At 42.6% G+C, this 22,987-nt stretch overlaps 1 protein-coding gene across 1 annotated transcript in view; it reads right to left on the bottom strand.

Annotated features, from left to right (window-relative positions):
* The window catches only part of LOC126297995 (leukocyte elastase inhibitor-like), a 176,132-nt gene that overhangs the window by 117,891 nt on the left and 35,254 nt on the right, over positions 1-22,987 (bottom strand). The window contains exon 2 of the mRNA XM_049989311.1: positions 3,371-3,498. The gene's annotated coding sequence lies outside the window, so the exon portion shown is untranslated. The remainder of the gene's footprint in view (positions 1-3,370; positions 3,499-22,987) is intronic.

Below are 22,987 nucleotides of genomic sequence, written 5' to 3'. Positions count from 1 at the left end.
GGTAAGAGGACAGCAACACCCCACGCGATGCACATGCGCTATGGCTTAGACGGTTTTTGTAAGCCAATTTGAAGTGGTTTCCCGGCTTCGTAGATCAGGGTTAGACGGTTTTTGTAAGCCAATTTGAAGTGGTTTCCCGGCTTCGTAGATCAGGGTTAGACGGTTTTTGTAAGCCAATTTGAAGTGGTTTCCCGGCTTCGTAGATCACAGGCGCCTTGTATCTCTTTGTCTGCCTCGACTTCCCTTAAACCACTGTGATATCAAAATTGCTGCACTATTCCTACGTTTACAAAAACGGCCTTGCAAAAAAGTTAAAATCTTGTGACTACAGAACTCCGTTTTACAATGACAAAAAAGCATTGGAGCTAGTTTTCACCAGGAAAGACGCATTCTTACCTTTGGTGGTTGTAAATAACTATCGTTTGCATTCTATATTACCCAACAGCGATGTTATTTCGCTTGGCCTGCCATGGCCGTTGTCGGAAACTCTACGTGAAGTTATCGTATACAAAAACCTAACCATTTTTAAACTGTCGTATACACTGTGGAAGTCCGAACAGCTTCCCAAGTAAGTTGTCTGGTTTTTCGAACAGCAGATCACGTTCTTATGGGCTTCAAGCGCACAGGTAAACACACGAGCTCACGCAAGCCCCCTCACTCTTAGGTGCAAGAATAATGCGATCGAGTAATAGAATAGCATGGAGAGTATCCTCAAAACTGTCTTCCGACAACACAGCAACAATAACAATAACAACAACGACGACAAAATGTATATCACCTTCTGATTCACAGTCACATATCAACTAAAATTTTCGTGTGTAACTTTGAACAAATTTTGTTATATAAAAATCCCCTAGTTGCTGAACTAAGTAATGTACGAGGTATTTGGACGATGTACTTTGTTAATGAATGGCACCATTCGAGAATAACATAAAAATTTTAAACTTTTAAAGTACCAAGAGAATAAAATTCAGTTCAGAGTGAATCTGGGATGCTCCTCTGCGAATTTCTTGGACATTAATGTAGCTATTATAAGAAAGAAACGGTCATTTAACATTTACAGAAAACAAGAGACGCAGGTGCTGCAATGGTTGCCAGCTTCCAGCACCCACAAAGTCAAGAACGAGCACCTCCCGCTTCCATGGTCCTCCACAGAATACAAGTTCCGTTATCCGAACCGATCTTTCAGACAGAATTACGAACACTCAGAGACATCGCTTTCAGCAATGGCTTTGGGTCTGATCTTGCTGGTGACTGATGAGATTCTACGAAAAAAACGGAAGGCCTAAAATTATTCTGCTCCTGTACGCTAATGAATCAGTGACAAGGGTAGAATTTGGTCCACTATCCTTCCGTTGACAAAAATTCTGGTAGATTTATGGAGAAGCTAAAATCTTGCGACTATATACTTGCGTTTTACAATAACAATAGCGTAGTTAAGTTATTTTTCACCAAGAAATACGCATTTTTACCTTTGGAATAATGTGATGTGAATAAGATAAGGTGCAACCACTGTAGAGCAATCCGGTAAAGGTGTGAGTCACTGTCGGAACATGAGAGAAGCTGGAGACTACGAAAGACGGATTTAACCTTTACGGGGCATGTTTTAACAGAACACCATCCATACGATGTACACTATGATGACCTACGTGTTATTAACAATAGCGGGAAGATGACACTACTGAAAATCCTTAAATTCAAGATACATTTGACATAGGCTTAGTTTAAAGGTAAACAAAATTATATTTTGTAACACCAACACTTTATGTCATTCATAATTTTCAGTCGTTTATACATAATTTTTTTTCCTGAGTTTTATGTATATTACCACTATTTATGATCATTTCTGGCTTTGAACCAAATATCAGCAATTTCTGTCAAATGTAGTCTGTAAAAATATTGAATAGATTACTACTATGTGTATCGGATGGATAGAAATGTAACGATAGGTCACGAACAGCTGGAGGGAAGTCCCTCGTCTGCATCTACATGACTATTCAGCAGTTCACATTTAAGTGCCTGCCAGACGGTTCATCGAACAACCTTCACAATGTTCCCCTACCGTCCCACTCCCGAACATCGAGGAGGAGAAACGAACACTTAATTCTGCGATGATCATTTCTCCCAATGTGTGTGATCCCCAACAAAATATATCCGTATTTAGAGGAGAAACTTGGTGGTTGAAATTTCGTGAGTTTATTATTGCCACTTCAACTCTCTTATCGTATCAGTGAAACTCTCAGCTATATTTAACGATAATAAAAAAACCAGCTGCACTTGTTTTGACACTTAAGATGTACTCCGTCAGTGCTATATTGTAAGGATCCCATACCTCACAGGAATACTCCAGAAGAGGACGGACAAGCGTAGTGTACGCAGCCTCTTTAGTAGACCTGTTGCATCTTCTAAGTGTTCTGTCAGTCAAACATGAAACGCTGCCTTCGATTCACCTTCCCCACAACATTTTGTATGTGATAATTATAATTTAAATTGTTTGCAATTGTAGTCACTAGATATTTACTTGAATTGACGGACGTTAGACTTGTGTGGTTTATCGTGTAACCGAATTATAGCACATTCCTTTTGGTACTCAGGTAGATGACGGTACACTTTTCTCCGTTTACTCTACTACTTCTTTTCCCACTGCACAGATGTCTTGTATACATAACTTAGCAACTGTTTTTGATCTTCTGATAACTTTACAAAACGTTAAATGACAGAATCTCTGCAAACAATTACGATGGCTGCTCAGATTGTCTCCTAAATCATTTATGCAGATTACGAACAGTAGAGGGCCAATAACACTTCATTGGAGAACACTAGGTATCACTTCTGTTTTATTCGAAGACTCTTCGTCAATTAATTCCAACCGTGGCCCTTCCGACAGGAAATCAGGAATCCAATCACAAAATTGAAACGATATTCTGTAGGCACGCAGTTTGATTACGTGTCGCTTATGAGGAACGATGTCAAAAGCATCTTCTAAATCTTGAAATATGGAAACAGTCAGAGAATCCCTGTTAATAGCACCCTTCACTTCATCTGAATAACGAGCTAGTTGTGTTTCACAGTAACGATGTTTTATGAAGCCGTGATGACCACGTGTCAACAGATCGTTTTCTTCGAGGTAATTCATAAAGGTCGAACACAATAGATGTTCCAAAATCTTACTGCAAATCGACATCGGTGATATGAATCTGTAATTCAGCGGATTACTCCTATTTCCTTTCTTCACTAGTGCAGTGACCTAAGCGAGTTCCTGGTCTTTAGTTCCAGATCTTTCATCGAGAGATTGATAAGTAGAGAACTATTGTATCAGTGCTCACTGAAAGGAATTAAATCTTTGTAGGACCTGCAGCGGAAGACTTACCTTTATTAAGTGCTTTATGTTACTTCGCTGCACGGAGGATGTCGACTTCAGATTTTCTTATGTTGGCAGGCAGCTGTTCTTGATTCCAATTCTGGAGTTTTTACTTTGTCCTCTTTTGTGAAGGAATCCTGAAAAACAAAAGAACAAAAACATTACCATTGTTATCGTGCAGTGAGGATAGTAACAGTGTCTTGCAGCTGATGTATTTTACAGACGACCATAATCTCAATGGTTTTCTGCCAGATTTTGAGACAGAATTTTGTTGTGAAAACTAGTAGAAGTATCATGCATTGAAGTCCGCGTAAAATTTCGAGCACCAGTTAAACATCGGAAATCTTGGAGATTTTGCGTTCCTTTAAATTTGGTATGCGTTTTTCTTTGGCTCTGTAACTGTGTTCTTTCCCATTTTGTGTACCATGGGTTATCAGTTCCGTCTGTTATTAATTTATTTTGTGTAAATCACTCAACTGCCGTCGAGGCTATTCATTTAATTTTAAGCCACATTTGATCAACGGTTACATACTTTGGAAGGTGTGGCGACTGCCTCTTAGGAAGACAATAAGCGAATTTTTATCTCCTTTTTTACACTTAGTTTTGGTGGATTTGGACGTTACAGTATTCAGTCTCGCTACACTAATCATTGCATGCGTAAAGATGCCCACTATTTTCTCAGGATTATTTGTTGCTAATAGGTCAAGTACGTTTTCGCAACCATTTGCTCTTCGAGTTGGCCCCTGTACAAATTGCTCAAAATAATTGCCAGAGAAAGTATTTAGTACCATCTCGGACGATGTTTAATACCTACCAACGACTTCAAACATTTGTTTTCGCCAACATATCGAGGATAGAAGTCACCCCCAACTATAAATGTAAGAGTGGAGTACCTGTTTGAAATGAGACTCAAGTTTTCTTCAACTCTTTGGTCAACCGTATCATCTGAGTCTGGGACTCACTTAAAGGAGCCAGTTATTAATTTATTCCAGTTGTCAAGGATAACCTTTACCCACCTTGACAGCAATTGTCTACTTCAACTTCACTACATGTAACAGCAGCAAACGCTCCACCACCAACAGCATTTAATACATCCTTTCTGGACACCATCAGCTGCTCTGTAAGAGTTTCGTCTGAAAGTATTTCCGGCCTTAGCCAGCTTACAACATCTACAACGATTTGAGCTTCTGTGCTTTCTGTTAGAGCTTGGAGTCCAGGTTATTTCCCAACACAATTTACGACTATAATACCGATTGTTCCTCTGTCTATTCTCATTCTGTATTTGACCTGCAGCCTATGAGAGTGAAGCCGTTTCATGTATTTTCCCGAGGGACCTAGTGAGGCAAAACTGCGGAAGTGGAAAAGATGGTAGGAGCATGAAGAGCGCCCCAACTGAGGACAAAGCAGCAGTCAGTAGTCAGCCTTCATAGGCTACGAGACTAAAATCTAAACAACTCGGATAGTTGTTGGCTCCGATAGTAAAGACGTGGTACTTGTTAACAGTGTTCCATGTCAATTGTTACTTGAACGGAGAGCCATGTGGGATCCTTGTAAATGCTGAGCCTGAAACTACAGAATATTCGCCGATGACGGTATAGTGTTGTGCTTCTTCGCGTACAGGAAATGTACTGTTTTCTGTAGCATCGTAAACTACATAGACAGAATGTACAACGTATTCTTTTGTCACTATAGTGTAATTAACGTGTGAATAGAGACTGTTTTAATCCAAGATTAACTTAGCGTCATAATTTTAAACGGAACACTGGCTTATTTTCTTAAAGATTATCAGTAATTTACGTTTTCTTGAAAAGTAATTCACAGACTGAATCCAGTTTCAAAGGTTTAAAAGCTTATTCTGTTGCATAATGTTGGAATAGAATCAGTTTTTCATGAGAAATCAACCACTAATCTAAAAGTAAATTTACTCTGAGATTATTATTGCAACAGTAGTTCAAGGTAAACGATTAACAATTTACTAACATGTCACTGTTTGGCAAGTGTTGCAAGCAGTGCTCGTTTATGCATGCTAATCTTTACGGGACATCTGTGTAGAGAATACAGAACTACAGATAAATTTCTAACGTTACTTAATTTGTTGCTTAGGTGAAGACCTTACAGGATATTTTCGTAACCGTTAATGTGAGGGAATGACTTGTTGGTTAACTAGTGTTCCACAGTAACGTAAATAACCAATATTATACGGAAAAGCTATTTCGAAAGCTTTATCATCAAACAGTGAGGGTAGACAATTAATAAATAATTGAAATTTGGGATTCAATTATTGCGATTTCTCTACTCATTAAAAAGTATGTCCGAATGAGACTGGCGACCGTAATTTTATCTCCCTACACCACATAATTACAGATTTGTGTGACCTAACAAACAATTTGTAATCTGCGTTGTTCTATCGACTGATTATGGTGTTTTTCGTAGAAGAATAATTAATTTTGAGCCCGACTGACTAAATTAACCATTAGTAACACGAACACGGTCAGACGTTTTGTAAAATAAAAGCTAACAGTACTTTTATGGTGTTGTATAAAGGAGCGTGTTTTAAATTCAGTTCTGTAAATGTGATAGACCTTATTACAATATTAAAGTAAACTTTCTTATTTATTTTTAAATTGAATCGATTTATTTTGTAATCTGTTTTTTCATAAACATTTTCTTTCTAAGAACTGTGACCACGTAAATTATATCTCGCACATCATTTTATTTGTGGCTGCGACCTTATGATGATGTAAGAAATCGGTAACTGATTTGTGAGTTACTAAATGTAACTGTTTCCTTTTTTTGTTATTAAAAGAACGATTCCTATGAGAATACCCATCTGCCAAAAAGTTTCCAGCTATGAAGTCTGTAGCATGTGGCAAAAGTTATCGAATATCATCGTGTCACGTGTGAGGAACACTGAAACCACAAGGGCTGCACCGAAATCTCTGCTCTGAATTCTGACAAATTATTTAAACAAGGAAAGATTCCTCCATACTAATCTCGTACCTAAAAACCTATACTGCTGTCTTCCTAATTCATTCGTAGAAGTCTTACATAGTGACTTCCATATGTCAGACAGAAAATTTCTTGACACGACCAGGGTTCCTTCGCCCCCCCCCCCCCTTTTGCCATTGCTACGTGGTCCGGTTATGCTTTATCAATGCCCGTCTTTATTACTCGTATATTTCACTCTTCTCCTACTGAACGATTTTAAAGACATTTGCTCTAACTATAGCTCAATGTCTGAGAGTATTTTCAATTCGTTTCATTCTGACCTAAATTTTTAGTATTCCAGGTCACCATAGATTTCTTTTTTATCATTTCAGACTTCAACCAGCTGTTCATAACTAGTTCCTATAGTCTGAATCTTTGTTCACATCCGGGTATGTTTTGCAGTTCAGAATTTGATATCAAAATCTTTATATACGTCTAACCGAGATGTACAATGATGGAAAAAAATCGAAGCACAAAGAAGGAGTTGTGCGACATAAACAAAAGTTGGTAGGTGTGTTTCTACATCTGACAGATTATATCTATTTAAATTTCGGACCAGTCGCATAAGACTGGCTCTAGAAGTGCCACTATCTGTGTGACGTTTGCTTTAAATACACGCTGTAATGGTCATGAACGCTAGGTACCTTTGAGATTGGATGTTAGTCAAGAGTGCCTTTAAGGCAAAAAATACGCCATTATCAACACCTCACTGAGTTTGAACGGAGGTAATAGGGCTACTTGGCTGTGGAAGTTCTTCCTGCGATATTGCAGAAAGACTTGACAGGAATGTAGTCACTCTACACGACTGACGATTGTCGGCAGCGCGCATCTCGTGGTCGTGCGGTAGCGTTCTCGCTCCCCACGCCCGGGTTCCCGGGTTCGATTCCCAACGGGGTCAGGGATTTTCTCTGCCTCGTGATGGCTGGGTGTTGTGTGATGTCCTTAGGTTAGTTAGGTTTAAGTAGTTCTAAGTCCTAGGGGACTGATGACCATAGATGTTAAGTCCCACAGTGCTCAGAGCCATTTGAACCATTATTGTTGGCAGCGGTAGTGACGAGAATGTATGGTCTCAAGAAGACTAGGGATCCGCACAACCACGTGGGTCTACCGAGACGGAAGACCATGGTGTTAGGCGTGTGGCTCTGGCGCATCGTACTGCATCTGCTGCAGCAATCTGAGCAACAGTTGGCACCACAGTCACAAAACCAACTGTTACTTACTTTAAGGAGAGCTCCGAGCCAGATGCTCTTTAGGGCACATTTCACTAATCCCAGACGACAGCCATTTGTGACTTCAGTGAGCGGTTCTAGGCACTTCAGTCTGGAACCCCGCGACAGCTAAGGTCGCAGGTTCGAATGCTGCCTTGCGCATGGATGTGTTTGATGTCCTTAGGTTAGTTAGGTTTAAGTAGTTCTAAGTTCTAGGGGACTGATGGCCTCATATGTTAAGTGCCATAGTGCTCAGAGCCATTTGAACCTTTTTCGTGTGAATTCAGTGGTATCAAGCTAGAGCTCATTGGCGTGTAAGGTGGAGATCCGTTCTGTTTTCTGATGAAAGCTGGTTCTGCCTCGTCGCCAGTGCTGTTATTGGGTTGGTTAGAAGGAGGGCCTGCAACCAACCTATGCGTGTTCTAGACACACTGGACCTCTCCTGGAGTTATGGTCTGGGGTGCGATTTCTTATGACAGCAAAAACATTCTCGTGGTCATCACACGCACAGTATTTCCCAAATGGTTTGCGCTCGCACACACTCTGCGGTTGTAACCCAACATGCTCTAACCGTCGCTGTACTGACTGACCAACTGCTACAGGCATGAAGCTCCATCCCACACACTGACATACATAACCTGTACAACACAACGCACGCACGTCAGCATGCTTGCAGTCAACATTCTGGCGGCTACACCCGTTATTAATGCCGCAGCATTTCACATTTGCAATGACTTATCTGGTGCCTACGTTACCCCGTGATCTTGGAGTGTTAAGCACTGAAATGTGTTAACTAGTCAAATGTATTCCCGAAATTTCATTACTCTACATTAATTAGTTCTTAACACTGTGATTTTTTCCCAATAGTGTAATTTTTTTGACATCTTACTGTTTCTTAATCTTTTCCAAATATACCTTTATTCCTCTTACCTTGGAAGCGTGTGTTCACTAAATCAGGTTGAAACCTACCCCAGGAGCTTTTTCCTTCCTCATCTCCCCTCCTCCTTCCCCTCACTCCTTTACTACAACTCTTATTCCCCAGTATCCCTACCTTCCATTTCCTGCCTTATAAAAATGTTAAAATTGCCAAGGATTATCAAATTTTCACACCCTTGACACATTTTACAAATTCCGCGATTTTCTCTATCTTCCTTCAACTTCACCCCATCAATTGATAAAAAGTCTTACTTTTATTTTCTCGTCTCGTTTTTTCATATTCTCCAGTTTCCTCCAACATTCAGACCTCCACGCTCCGACTCTTGGAATGTTAACAATAGTTAGCAAACGCAAGCATCACCTGTATGGCTGCAGCGACCTTTGTAATCAGTGTACGGATATAGTGGCACAATCATTAGATTAAATGGTTCAAATGGCTCTGAGCACTATGGGACTTTACTTCTGAGGTCATCAGTCCCCTAGAACTTAGAACTACTTAAATCTAACTAACCTAAGGACATCACACACATCCATGCCCGAGGCAGGATTCGAGCCTGCGACCGTAGCGGTCGCGCGGTTACAGACTGAAGCGCCTAGAACCGCTCGGCCACTCTGGACGTCTAATCATTTGATTAGTTTCGGTGGGCAGATGCGAGTAGTGCTGAAAATGGGACCGAGCGGTGCTTTAAAACTATGACGTGTTACCACCGAGGCAATTAATAGCTCAGGGGTCTTCCGTCTGATAAACAAAACTAGTCAAACACAAATAAAATAATATGCGATCTATGGCAGTAGTCAGCCTTTGTCTTCACACTCTTAATAATCCCTTCCCGAGCAGTCGCCACCCATAAATCCCAACTGACAACTACTTTAGCGCCAGAAATTTTGTTTCAATTAATGAGGTCATCGTGAATTTTAGAGAATGCATGTTCCATGATACACTTAACGTTATGCTGAATTCAGTGATTCACAACATCCTCTGCATTATCATATCGATGATAATAGTTGGCTCTTCCACCATTTGGGGTAGTGTTTCACTCCAAGGACAAAAGAGAGTTCTGAACCTACATCCTTTGTATTTGAACCCAAGATGTTCAAAGAATAGACACAAAAAGAGTAGGATTTCATTATATTGTCATGATTTATATTTCTTTTGAAATGTAAACAAGATCAATCCCATCTCCTTCTTAGCAACATCCATACAACGTAAACATAAATAAGATGCTCGTAATCAGAAAACAGCCTATGTTACAGCCAAAAGGCTCATAATGGCAAAACCCTGTCAGGACATTTTACCATTTCCACGACACGTAATGAAATACCGCTTGCTTTCTCGTGACTCCGCTGGAAAGAGGTGGAAGGGCGCCAGCACAACGCTCGAAAGGCGTCCCTTGAAATTTCTTTCACCCCTCGAGAAGCAAGTCCCCAGTGGCCATGCGCTGCTCCTGTCACTTTTCATTTCTGTTTCCGCACCATCCAACAGACGTCTAGTGCGCCTTGTAGAATCAACTCAGCCGCGAAATTTTCTCTCTCTGCAATTTCGACACTCAAAATAGTAAGCGCAGATATGGCATCAGTAGTCTCTCCGTGACTGAATGTACGTTTCTCTGTTTGAAAACTACCAGCAACAGACAATTGCAAATAAATAAAGTGAGTTGGTCGTCTTTTTCTACGAAACATCGTTAACATAATTTTTCCTCGTTGGAAAGCAGGGAAAAGGATGTGTGAAGTGGAGTGGGTGAACGGGGTGGCGGAATTTTCGCAAACGCCTGTGAGACCTGAGAATTGAATTGGAAATGGTAGGGCGTATAAGATTTCACCACTGCATCATTCGATAGACCGACTGCCGCATTAAAAGCCAGAAAATATCTTTCGAATTCCGTTGCGCGAAACGGCATACTTAGCAGCAATGGCCTTTGTCGGTTAGTGGTGGTTTATTGCATTCGTCATAAAAGAAGAAGAAAAATGACAAAGGAAAAGTTTTAAGATTCTGACATTTCATTTCATAGTAGCGTTATTGATAGTATTCCAACGTCCATGATATTTAGAATATATTAAGCGAGTGATGTGACCCAGTGGTTAAGAATCGGACTCACATTTCGGCAGACTTTGATAGAGTTTTCTATTCTAAACTGACTTCCATTAGCATACATGTTGTTGAATCATTGTGAAATACTTGTTCGGAAAGGTTAGAAGAAACATAAATTCTGATATGCTCAACGTTCGTTTGGAGAGTACGGAAAACCCTACCGTCATTTATTATTAAACTCAGTATAGCATCGACCTCGTTAGTGTGGTGATCACACTGCCTATATACCAGTCAGTTCTGGTCGTAGGATGTAATACGTAATGTTCATATTCCTAAATTTACGCGAACCTATAACTGCAGTTATCCGCTTTCTTTGCGGTAGTAAAAAATTCTGTCGCTTCGAATTCATTAACTGTCTACGAATGTGCCAATGATGCAGTGCAACTTGCTATTATACATGGTGGCATCTTCCTTCCATCTTATGTAAGCTCAGCCAATGCTTCGTCTTCCGTGAACTCGATATCAATCAGACGTCGAGAGCAACGTGAAAGCTCTTAATGATTATGACACGTTACCAGCAACCAAAGCGACTAACGGAATTTCAAGTGTTTAATTACTATGTCAGTTCTCATTTAATAATCATGTTTTTTGTATTTAGGGCGACTCCCGCGCATGCTACATATTCTAAACGAGTTTCTTAAAATCCTTGATTCTTTAGGAGTGCAGTCAGTAGATACCGAAAGTTTATAACTTATAGGTGTTCTTTCTCTGAATGCTATAAAGGAAACTGCTGTTTTCTCAGGGCCTATACGAAATGTACACTGTCATATTGCATACCAAATATTTAACAGATTTTGTAAGTTCATTAATAAATTAATTTGTATAAGACGCAAAGCTCGATTATTATATTATTATTGGCATAAACTGCCGACGCTGCTTAACGGAACAATGGAAGACAAAATTTAACAGAAACTAACCAAAAAGCAAATTTATTAAAATTGAACCACAGTTATTCTGGAGACTCCGACGTCAGTGAGTTTCTGTTGCTTACAGCTGTAATTGTTTGACTACTCAGCAATGTAGCGCAACGATTGAGATACTGGATCCGCGTTCGAGAGCACCACAGTCCAAATCCCGGCACGGTCATTCTGATTTAAGTTCTGTTTGTTTCCTGATATAGCTTAAGGGGAGTTGGTCATGAAAATGACCAAGAATTAGATAAATAATTCTTGGGCTATTGAAAAGAGCATGTCATGCTGATTTCAAAAATGTGTAGTCTATGGGTATTCTCATTTTCCGTTCGTTCTAAAATTGAGGTTGAACGTAATGTTGCACAGGGACCACGCCCATGTGCCAGTTTGAAGTGCGTCAGAATACGAGGTGCCATTATTTTGTTCTTCTGTTTTTTTTCGTCGTTACTTACGGATCGTCAACACAGGTGTATTCTAGAAGGCACTGACTCCCGGAACCAAAGTCTAAAGTCATGTCTAAAAGGCTATGGTTCGAATGTAAACAAAGATCTGAGATATATAATTTCGGAATTTCATACGCGTGTGGTATTGAAGTTAATGTGTGTTGTTTTGTTTCTGTGTGTGTGTTTCCTGTGCTAAAAAAGGCGAGAGTAAAGAAATTTAGCCCCAAATGAAAGTTTCGTGGCTTCCAGTTCCAAACACAAGCGAATAATACACAACAGTTGCTTCAAAAGTCGCCCAGGAAAACTGTCTACAGGCAGTGCTTATAGACGTAAACTTTCTCTTTCTGAATGTAGTAAGAACAATCATAGTAGACTGTGAGCAGCAATAACGACGGAAATGTTATTGTGAACCTAACTATGCTGTCAAGACTTTTGAAGAGTGTTGTGAAAGGTAAGTACTGCAATTGTGAAGATAGTATTCACGTTTCTGAGGACTTTTCATCCAGGAAGGTACTTTCAAGTCGGTTAGTGGTTGCCTGTAACTCGTGTAATATGCACAGTGATACTATGACATCGCCAGTAACTGATAGTCGACATTACAGTGTAAATATTCAGCTTGTTTATGCAACGCTATGTATTGGAAGGGGAAGGAGAGCTGCCCAGACTTTTTGTGCAGTGATGGATTTGCCCCCACCTCTACTGATGTTTGACAGATACAATAAATTAATAGATAATGCTTCATATGGTGTAAGTGAACATTCAATGAAAAGAGCAGCAGGAGAAGCAGTAGCCTTGTCTGAGAATACAGACAGTGTAGCAGCATTTGAAGGATCTTGGCAGAAGAGAGGTCATACTTCTCTGAATGGAGTTGGAACTACCACATTTATCGAAACTGGTAAGATACTAGATTATGTCTAACAAAGCACTGCCAGGGTTGTTCAAGTAAATTTATTGGCACCCATATTTGTGTAAAGAACTTTGATGGCCCAAGTGTAAACATGAAACGAACGGAGTTCTAAACATTTTTAGAAGATCAGAGGTCAGTCGTGATGTGACGTATGTAAGCCACCTCGGGGATGGAGGCTGTAAAGGACACACTACCATATGGGGAAACTCTGACAGAAAAGCTTGAATGTGTTGGGGATTTACAAAAAAGAATGGGAACTCGACTGAGAAAATTATGTAAAGACTTCAGTGGAAAAAAACTGTCAGACGGAAAAGACATAGGTGGTCCAGGTCGTCTTACAAAAAGTGAAAGTGATTCTTTGGCTCAATATTGTATACTAGCAATAAGGTGAAATGTATGAGATTTGTCAACAGATGAAACCGCACAGCCTGGTTTGTGTCCAAAAGGGGAAGATTCTTGTTGCAAGTACTGGGTGAGAAATGCTACAGGCATACAATATACCCACTAGCATTCCTTACCACTTGCTGTAATGGAGGACATTATGCCTATATATAGGGATCTGGCAAATAAAAATCTACTTAGGAAATGTATGCATGGTCTCTCTCAGAACGTAAATGAAAACTTCAGCAGCTGTATATGGGAGAGAATACCCAAAACTGTATTTGTTTGGCTGACAATGCTGAAGGTTGGTGTAATAAATGCAATAATAACATTCAATGATGGTGCAATTTCAAGGATCAATGATATGAAAAAATTGAACATCCAGACGGGAAGGAATATGGAATCAGCTACAACCGCTATTGTTAAGCGGCGGGTAACCGAAGCAGAGACAGCTGCAGAAGCTGCTACCAAGGAGTCAAGGATAAAGAAAAGAATTAAGAGAAAGAGTATGGAGGATAAGAAAACAGGAGGACAACTGGAGTATGCAGCTGTAATGTTCTAAACGAGCATACTGGTAAGTTAATAAATCTGTAAATCTTCTTTTGCGATTTACCGAAAACTTGAATTTTCATCATTCAGGTAGACTTCTCTCCTAAATGACTGAAGTTAACCGCACAAAAATTAGTACAAGTATTTGGGATGACCTCCTCTATCTCCTTTGCCTACTATTTCCTGAAAAATTTGTAACATGATGATGATGTCGGTGATATTTGAGCTACATTTTTAAACATTTCTGTTGTAGTAAAATAAATTACTTGTCTTTTTCACAGATCAACATCACGAAAGGAAACTGGAGGCATAAAACACTTACGTGCATGTTGTCTGTACGCTGGCTCTTTTTCCAAGCTGTGCAGTCAGTGGTTCCAAAGAAAATGGTACTGCAGTGAAATAGTGTTCCGTTTTTTATACTATTATAAATATAGTTCTCACTACCAAAATATGATAAATATCTCAATGATTTCTAGGGAAGTGCTTTGCAGATGTCCCTAATTGTGTGTAAGAATTTTGAGCTATCTCTCATTTATAGATCAGATGCAATAGGAAGGTGAAGATAATGCTAAAAATGCAGCCCGTTGAGGGGCGTGTCCCCTTAAGACAAAGGCCCGGACGGTTGCTTTTAAGATAACACGACAGATTTCGTTCCCCAGTCCGAACTTGAGTTCCGTCTCTAATGACCACATCAACGTGAAATCCTAATTATACTACGTTCTTTTAATAGTTTAACCAGACGGAACTAGACATCAGTTTATTGTTAGGACACCTCGAACTGCTACGAGCTACTTAATATTTCATTTCAATTTATTTGTTTTTTAGTGTAATTGTGATAAGGAAGTTCTGTTATGAATATGTTAGCCTGTGAATTTCTGTTTCATCCTTTCCAAATCCTGTTATCCTTTGAGTTGCGATGTTGTAGTGAAGCGGACGTGCAGCACAATTCAGTAATTGTTATTTGCCTGTAGCTCCTGTTTCATAATTGTTCCTGTAGCAATTTTTGTTTGCTCAGCACAGTGGAGATCCTACGTTGAGTAAAGAACCTACAATGGCTATTGGAAATTCTTCGTTTAAATGGAACAGTCAAATTCCTAACAGCCCAGTAGCTTTGGTCTACATATGGTTCTTCTAAGCTGTATGTGCCATACTTCTACTCTGCAAGATAGTATTAGCATGAAGGTTGCTTGCCGGTGATGTTGTCGGTTTTTGTCTTATAAACTCACCAGAAGATCAAAACATACTGCAAAACTATTTAGAAAATATATCTGTATGGTGCAAAAACTGGCATCAACCCTAAATAATGAAAAGCGTGAGGTCATCCACATGAGTGCTAAAAGGAATTCGTTGAACTTTGGTTAAACTATAAATCCATCAAATCTCAACGCCGTAAATTCAACTATATACCCAGGAATTACGATTACGAACAACTTAAATTGGAAAGAACTCATAGAAAATGTTGTGGGGAAGGGGAACCAAATACTGCGTTTTACTGGCAGAATACTTATTTGATACTACGTACCTACTAAAGACACTGCCTACACTACACTTGTCAATCCTCTTTTGGAGTGCTGTTGTGCGGTGTGGGATTCCTACCAGATAGGGTTAACGGAGTATACCGAGAAAATTCAAAGAAGGGCAGGCAGCACGTTTTGTATTATCGAGAAATAGGGGAGAGAGTGCCACGGTAAGATACAGAATGTGAAGTGGACATAATTAAAACAAAGGCGGTTTTGTTGCGACGGGATCTTCTCACGAAATTTCAATCAACAACTTTCTTCTGCGAATGCGAAAATATTTGGTTGACTTCGACCTACGTAGGGAACGATCATCATAATGAAAGAAGGCAAACCAGAGCTCACATGGAAAGATATAGGTGTTCATGTTTTCCGCACGCTGTTCGAGAATGGAATTATGGAGAATTATTGAGAAGGTGGTCCAATGAACCCTGCCAGGCATTTAAAAGTGACTTGTGTAGTATCCATGTAGATATAGCTGAAGCGTAAATAAGCGCTTCACTGTTGGCCGTTCAATAATGTCTATAAAAGAACATTAATAATATAGCAACTTTAATAATATTACAGTGTCAGTCAATAGTTTCCAGATTGTGACATGAAGGGAAGCATTCTAAACCACGACACACTATACCTTGGTATTTTCTACTCAAAAAACAGGAACGACGCAAGACTACAGCGCAATCGGCGCTGACTTCGGTCGCGCAGCTTGAGGCTGTTGCCAATGGGCACCACTGTGGGGAGCCGGACTCGGGTATCACGGGGATGTCAACCTCGTCCCGTCTGTCCCCAGATCGGTCTGCCGCTGTGTTTGCCCCGGTTGCTGCCCGCAGTGGGGCTGAGCCCTCGCCTGTGGTTGATTGGGAGGTCGTTCCAAGGCGTGGCAGGCAGCGAAAGGCGTCCCCGTAGGCTGATCAGAAAGCCTCCCCGGTGCGTCTGACAAACAGGTTTCAGGCACTGTCTCTGGCTGAGCCAGATGCAGCTGCCTACCCTGTTTCAGAGGATCATTCTCAGCCTTCAAGGTCCGGGCAATCGCAGAGGGTGGGCTTACTGGTAGTTGGGAGCTCCAATGTTAGGCGCGTAATGGGGCCCCTTAGGGATACGGCGGCTAAGAAGGGGAAGAAATCCAGTGTGCACTCCGTGTGCATTCCGGGAGGAGTCATTCCTGATGTGGAAAGGGTCCTTCCGGATGCCATGAAGAGCACAGGGTGCAGCCAGCTGCAGGTGGTGGCACATGTCGGCACTAATGACGTGTGTCGCTTTGGATCTGAGGAAATTCTCTCTGGATTCCAGCGGCTATCTGATTTGGTGAAGGCTGCTGGTCTTGCTTACGAGATGAAGGCAGAGCTCACCATCTGCAGCATCGTTGACAGAACCGACTGCGGACGTTTGGTGCAGAGCCGGGTGGAGGGTCTGAATCAGAGGCTCAGACGGTTTTGCGACCGTATTGGCTGCAGATTCCTTGACTTGCGCCATAGGGTGGTGGGGTTTCGGGTTCCGCTGAATAGGTCAGGAGTTCACTACACTCAGCTGGCGGCTACACGGGTAGCGGAGGCTGTGTGGCGTGGACTGGGCGGTTTTTTAGGTTAGAAGGCCTCGGGAAAGTGCGGGATGGGCTACAATGTCAAAGGGTGCTTGGCAATTACAGGACGTGCTTGGATCAAGGAACAGTCGGAATTATAGTTGTAAATTGTTGTAGTTGCGCTGGAAAAGTCCCTGAGCTTCAAGCGCTAATAGAAAGCACAGAAGCTGATATCGTTATAGGTACAGAAAGCTGGCTAAAGACTGAAATAAGTTCTGCAGAAATTTTTACGAAGTCTCAGACGGTGTTCAGGAAAGATAGATTAGGCAGAATTGGTGCTGGAGTGTTTGTGTCTGTCAGTAGTGGTTTATCTTGTAGTGAAGTCGAAGTAGATACTCCGTGCGAATTGGTGTGGGTGGAGGTTATACTTAACAGCCGAATTAAGTTAATAATTGGCTCCTTCTACCGACCCCCAGACTCCGATGATACAGTTGCGGAACAGTTCAGAGAAAGTTTGAGTCTCGTAACAAATAAATACCCCACTCATACGGTTATAGTTGGTGGGGACTTCAACCTACCCTCGATATGTTGGCAAAAATACTTGGTCAAAACCGGTGGTAGGCAGAAAACGTCTTCCGAGATTGTCCTAAATGCATTCTCCGAAAATTATTTCGAGCAGTTAGTCCACGAACCCACGCGAATTGTAAATGGTTGCGAAAACACACTTGACCTCTTGGCCACAAACAATCCAGAGTTGATAGAGAGCATCATGACTGATACAGGGATTAGTGATCACAAGGTCATTGTAGCTAGGCTCAATACCATTTCTTCCAAACCCATCAGAAACAAACGCAAAATAATTTTATTTAAAAAAGCGGATAAAGTGCCACTAGAAGCCTTCCTAAAAGACAATTTGCATTCCTTCCGAACTGACTATGCGAATGTAGACGAGATGTGGCTCAAATTCAAAGATATAGTAACAACAGCAATTGAGAGATTCATACCTCATAAATTGGTAAGAGATGGAACGGATCCCCCGTGGTACACAAAAAAGGTCCGAACGCTGTTGCAGAGGCAACGGAAAAAGTATGCGAAGTTCAGAAGAACGCGAAATCCCGAAGATGGGCTAAAATTTACAGACGCGCGAAATTTGGCACGTACTTCGATGCGAGATGCCTTTAATAGGTTCCACAACGAAACATTGTCTCGAAATTTGGTAGAAAATCCGAAGAAATTCTGGTCGTATGTAAAGTACACAAGCGGCAAGACGCAGTCAATACCTTCGCTGCGCAGTGCCGATGGTACTGTTATCGACGACTGTGCCGCTAAAGCGGAGTTATTGAACGCAGTTTTCCGAAATTCCTTCACCAGGGAAGACGAATGGAATATTCCAGAATTTGAAACACGAACATCTGCTAGCATGAGTTTCTTAGAAGTAGATACCTTAGGGGTTGCGAAGCAACTCAAATCGTTTGATACGGGCAAGTCTTCAGGTCCAGATTGTATACCGATTAGGTTCCTTTCAGATTACGCTGATACTATAGCTCCCTACTTAGCACTCATATACAACCGCTCGCTCACCGATAGATCTGTACCTACAGATTGGAAAATTGCGCAGGTCGCACCAGTGTTCAAGAAGGGTAGTAGGAGTAATCCATTTAACTACAGACCTATATCATTGACGTCGGTTTGCAGTAGGGTGTTGGAGCATATACTGTATTCAAACATTATGAACCACCTCGAAGGGAACGATCTATTGACACGTAATCAGCATGGCTTCAGAAAACATCGCTCTTCTGCAACGCAGCTAGCTCTTTATTCGCACGAAGTAATGGCCGCTATCGACAGGGGATCTCAAGTTGATTCCGTATTTCTAGATTTCCGGAAAGCTTTCGACACCGTTCCTCATAAGCGACTTCTAATCAAGCTGCGGAGCTATGGGGTATCGTCTCAGTTGTGCGACTGGATTCGTGATTTCCTGTCAGGAAGGTCGCAGTTCGTAGTAATAGACGGCAAATCATCGAGTAAAACTGAAGTGATATCAGGTGTTCCAAAGGGAAGCGTCCTGGGACCTCTACTGTTCCTGATCTATATAAATGACCTGGGTGACAATCTGAGCAGTTCTCTTAGACTGTTCGCAGATGATGCTGTAATTTACCGTCTAGTAAGGTCATCCGAAGACCAGTATCAGCTGCAAAGCGATTTAGAAAAGATTGCTGTATGGTGTGTCAGGTGGCAGTTGACGCTAAATAACGAAAAGTGTGAGATGATCCACATGAGTTCCAAAAGAAATCCGTTGGAATTCGATTACTCGATAAATAGTACAATTCTCAAGGCTGTCAATTCAACTAAGTACCTGGGTGTTAAAATTACGAACAACTTCAGTTGGAAGGACCACATAGATAATATTGTCGGGAAGGCGAGCCAAAGGTTGCGTTTCATTGGCAGGACACTTAGCAGATGCAACAAGTCGACTAAAGAGACAGCTTACACTACACTCGTTCGTCCTCTGTTAGAATATTGCTGCGCGGTGTGGGATCCTTACCAGGTGGGATTGACGGAGGACATCGAAAGGGTGCAAAAAAGGGCAGCTCGTTTTGTATTATCGCGTTATAGGGGAGAGAGTGTGGCAGATATGATACACGAGTTGGGATGGAAGTCATTACAGCATAGACGTTTTTCGTCGCGGCGAGACCTTTTTACGAAATTTCAGTCACCAACTTTCTCTTCTGAATGCGAAAATATTTTGTTGAGCCCAACCTACATAGGTAGGAATGATCATCAAAATAAAATAAGAGAAATCAGAGCTCGAACAGAAAGGTTTAGGTGTTCGTTTTTCCCGCTCGCTGTTCGGGAGTGGAATAGTAGAGAGATAGTATGATTGTGGTTCGATGAACCCTCTGCCAAGCACTTAAATGTGAATTGCAGAGTAGTCATGTAGATGTAGATGTAGAACAGTAAGAGAATGAGGCGTCAAGAAGATGCACACATGGTATATAACATGCTGCATGTGATTCGCTGGCATCGCTTAGTGTGTAGTCGTAAGTCCAAGGACTGCTTTGCTGCCGTCCTCTACGCTAATTTGCTTTCTGCATACTGTTTCATATCTGATAACTAATGCACACTACATCAACTTTAATTTGCTTACTACACTGATTCTCATAAATTAAGGATAATTGCAGAATGCGGTGCCACACAACGTGGAACTATACAGAACTGGCGCTAATAGCATAGACACATAGGGAACACACATGACACAGATCTGTAAGTCCACGGTATTGGTGATAAGTTGAGAAAACCGTCCCGAAAAACATGTGCTACAAAACGCCACTGTTTCCTGCGCATGTACCCCGACATCAGTATGAGATATGATCACCATGCACACGTACACAGGCCGCACAACGGGTTGACATACTCTGGATTAGCTGGTCGAGCAACTGCTGGGGTATAGCCCCCCATTCTTGCACCAGTGCCTGCCGGGACTCTTGACGTGTAGCGATACGTCGACCGAGAGCATCCCAGGCGTGCTCTATGTGGTTTAGGTCTGGAGAATAGGCAGGCCACTCTATTCGCCTGACATCTTCTGTTTCAAGGTGCTACTCCACTAAGGCAGATCAGTGGGGCCGTGCGGTATCATCCATCAGGAGGGAGGTGAGACCCACTGCATCCCCGAAAAGGCGGCCATACTGGTGCAAAATGACGTTCCGATACACCTGACCTGTTACAGTTCCTCTGTCAAACACGTACTGGGGTGTACGTGCACCAATCATAATCCCACCCAACACCATCAAACCACGACCTCCATACAGGTTTCTTTCAAGGACATTAAGGGCTTGGTATCTGTTTCCTGGTTCACGCTAGATGAAAACCAGGCGAGAATCATTGTTCAGACTATACCTGGAATCGTCCGTGAACCTAACGTAGGACCACTGTTCCAATGACCATGCATTGTGCTGTTGACACCAGGCTTTACGGCCTCTCCTGTGACCAGGGGTCGGTGGAATGCACCTTGTGGGTCTCCGGGCGAATAAACCATGTCTGTTTAGTCGTCTGTAGACTGTGTGTCTGGAGACAACTGTTCCAGTGGCTGCAGTAAGGTCCCGGGCAACGCTACCTGCAGTACTCCGTGGCCGTCTGCGGGCACTGATGGTGAGATATCGGTCTTCTTGCGGTTTTGTACACTGTGAACGTCCCGTAATGTAGCACCTGGACACGTTTCCTGTCTGCTGGAATCGTTGCCATAATCTTGAGATCACACTTTGTGGCACACGGAGGGCCCGTGCTACGACCTTCTGTGCTTGTCCAACCTCCTGTCGCTCTAGTATTCCACCCCTCGTAACGTCATCATGTGTTCTTTGAGCCATTTCCAACACATAGTCACCATTAGCACGTCTGAAAACGTCTGCACACTTATTCGCTGCACCGTACTCTGCCACGCAACAACACACCTTAGCATTTGTGGACTGCTGCCAGCGCCACCGTGCGACGACGGCAGGTCAAGAGCACCGCATGGTCACACCCCGAGGTGGTTTCAACCCGCAAACCGCCCACCAGAGCGTTGTTTCACCATGTATCAGCATTATCCTTAAGTTATGATCATTAGTGTATATTCACGTCCTGGTCACACTTTAGTCTCACATTTTACTCTCCCCCAATTAGCAAATTAACTAAGCCCTAATACCTCAAGACGTGTACTGAAAACTTACCCTTCTTTTAGTCAAGTTGCTCCATAAGCTATTTTCCCTCCCATTCGACTCAGTACCTCTTCATTACATATCCGATGCACCCACCTGAACTTTGTCATTCTTTTCCAGCACCACGTATCTCAGCACATATCGTTCTGTACTCTCCTTGTGTGTACTATTTATGATCCATGTTTCACCTCCAAATAAGGCTACACCCCACACCAACACTTCCTAATACTTAAAATTGTATTCGATGGTAACGTACCACACTTTTCCAGAAACACTTTTACATGTATATCTATATTTCGCAAGCTACCTGACGATGTGCGGCGGAGGGTACTTTGGTACCACTAAGTAATCCTCCTTTGCCTTTTCCATTTGCGAATGGCACGTGGGAAGAGTAACTGACGGTAAACATCTGTATAAGGTCAAATTTCTCGAATTTTGTCGTTATGGTCGCTTCGCTAGACGTATGTGGGAGGAAGTAATATGCTGTCCGACTGTGCCTGTAACGTACTACACTCTTGGAAATGGAAAAAAGAGCACATTGACACCCGTGTGTCAGACCCACCATACTTGCTCCGGACACTGCGAGAGGGCTGTACAAGCAATGATCACACGCACGGCACAGCGGACACACCAGGAACCGCGGTGTTGGCCGACGAATGGCGCTAGCTGCGCAGCATTTGTGCACCGCCGCCGCCAGTGTCAGCCAGTTTGCCGTGGCATACGGAGCTCCATCGCAGTCTTTAACACTGGTAGCATGCCGCGACAGCGTGGACGTGAACCGTATGTGCAGTTGACGGACTTTGAGCGAGGGCGTATAGTGGGCATGCGGGAGGCCGGGTGGACGTACCGCCGAATTGCTCAACACGTGGGGCGTGAGGATTCCACAGTACATCGATGTTGTCGCCAGTGGTCGGCGGAAGGTGCACGTGCCCGTCGACCTGGGACCGGACCGCAGCGACGCACGGATGCACGCCAAGACCGTAGGATCCTACGCAGTGCCGTAGGGGACCGCACCGCCACTTCCCAGCAAATTAGGGACACTGTTGCTCCTGGGGTATCGGCGAGGACCATTCGCAACCGTCTCCATGAAGCTGGGCTACGGTCCCGCACACCGTTAGGCCGTCTTCCGCTCACGCCCCAACATCGTGCAGCCCGCCTCCAGTGGTGTCGCGACATGCGTGAATGGAGGGACGAATGGAGACGTGTCGTCTTCAGCGATGAGAGTCGCTTCTGCCTTGGTGCCAATGATGGTCGTATGAGTGTTTGGCGCCGTGCAGGTGAGCGCCACAATCAGGACTGCATACGACCGAGGCACACAGGGCCAACACCCGGCATCATGGTGTCGGGAGCGATCTCCTACACTGGCCATACACCTCTGGTGATCGTCGAGGGGACACTGAATAGTGCACGGTACATCCAAAACGTCATCGAACCCATCGTTCTACCATTCCTAGACCGGCAAGGGAACTTGCTGTAGCAACAGG

Source organism: Schistocerca gregaria, chromosome X (genome assembly GCF_023897955.1).
Source record: "Schistocerca gregaria isolate iqSchGreg1 chromosome X, iqSchGreg1.2, whole genome shotgun sequence".
NCBI classification, from domain to species: Eukaryota; Metazoa; Arthropoda; class Insecta; order Orthoptera; family Acrididae; genus Schistocerca; species Schistocerca gregaria.
Note: the sequence above shows the minus strand (reverse complement) of the source record. Positions and strands in the feature narration are given on the sequence as shown.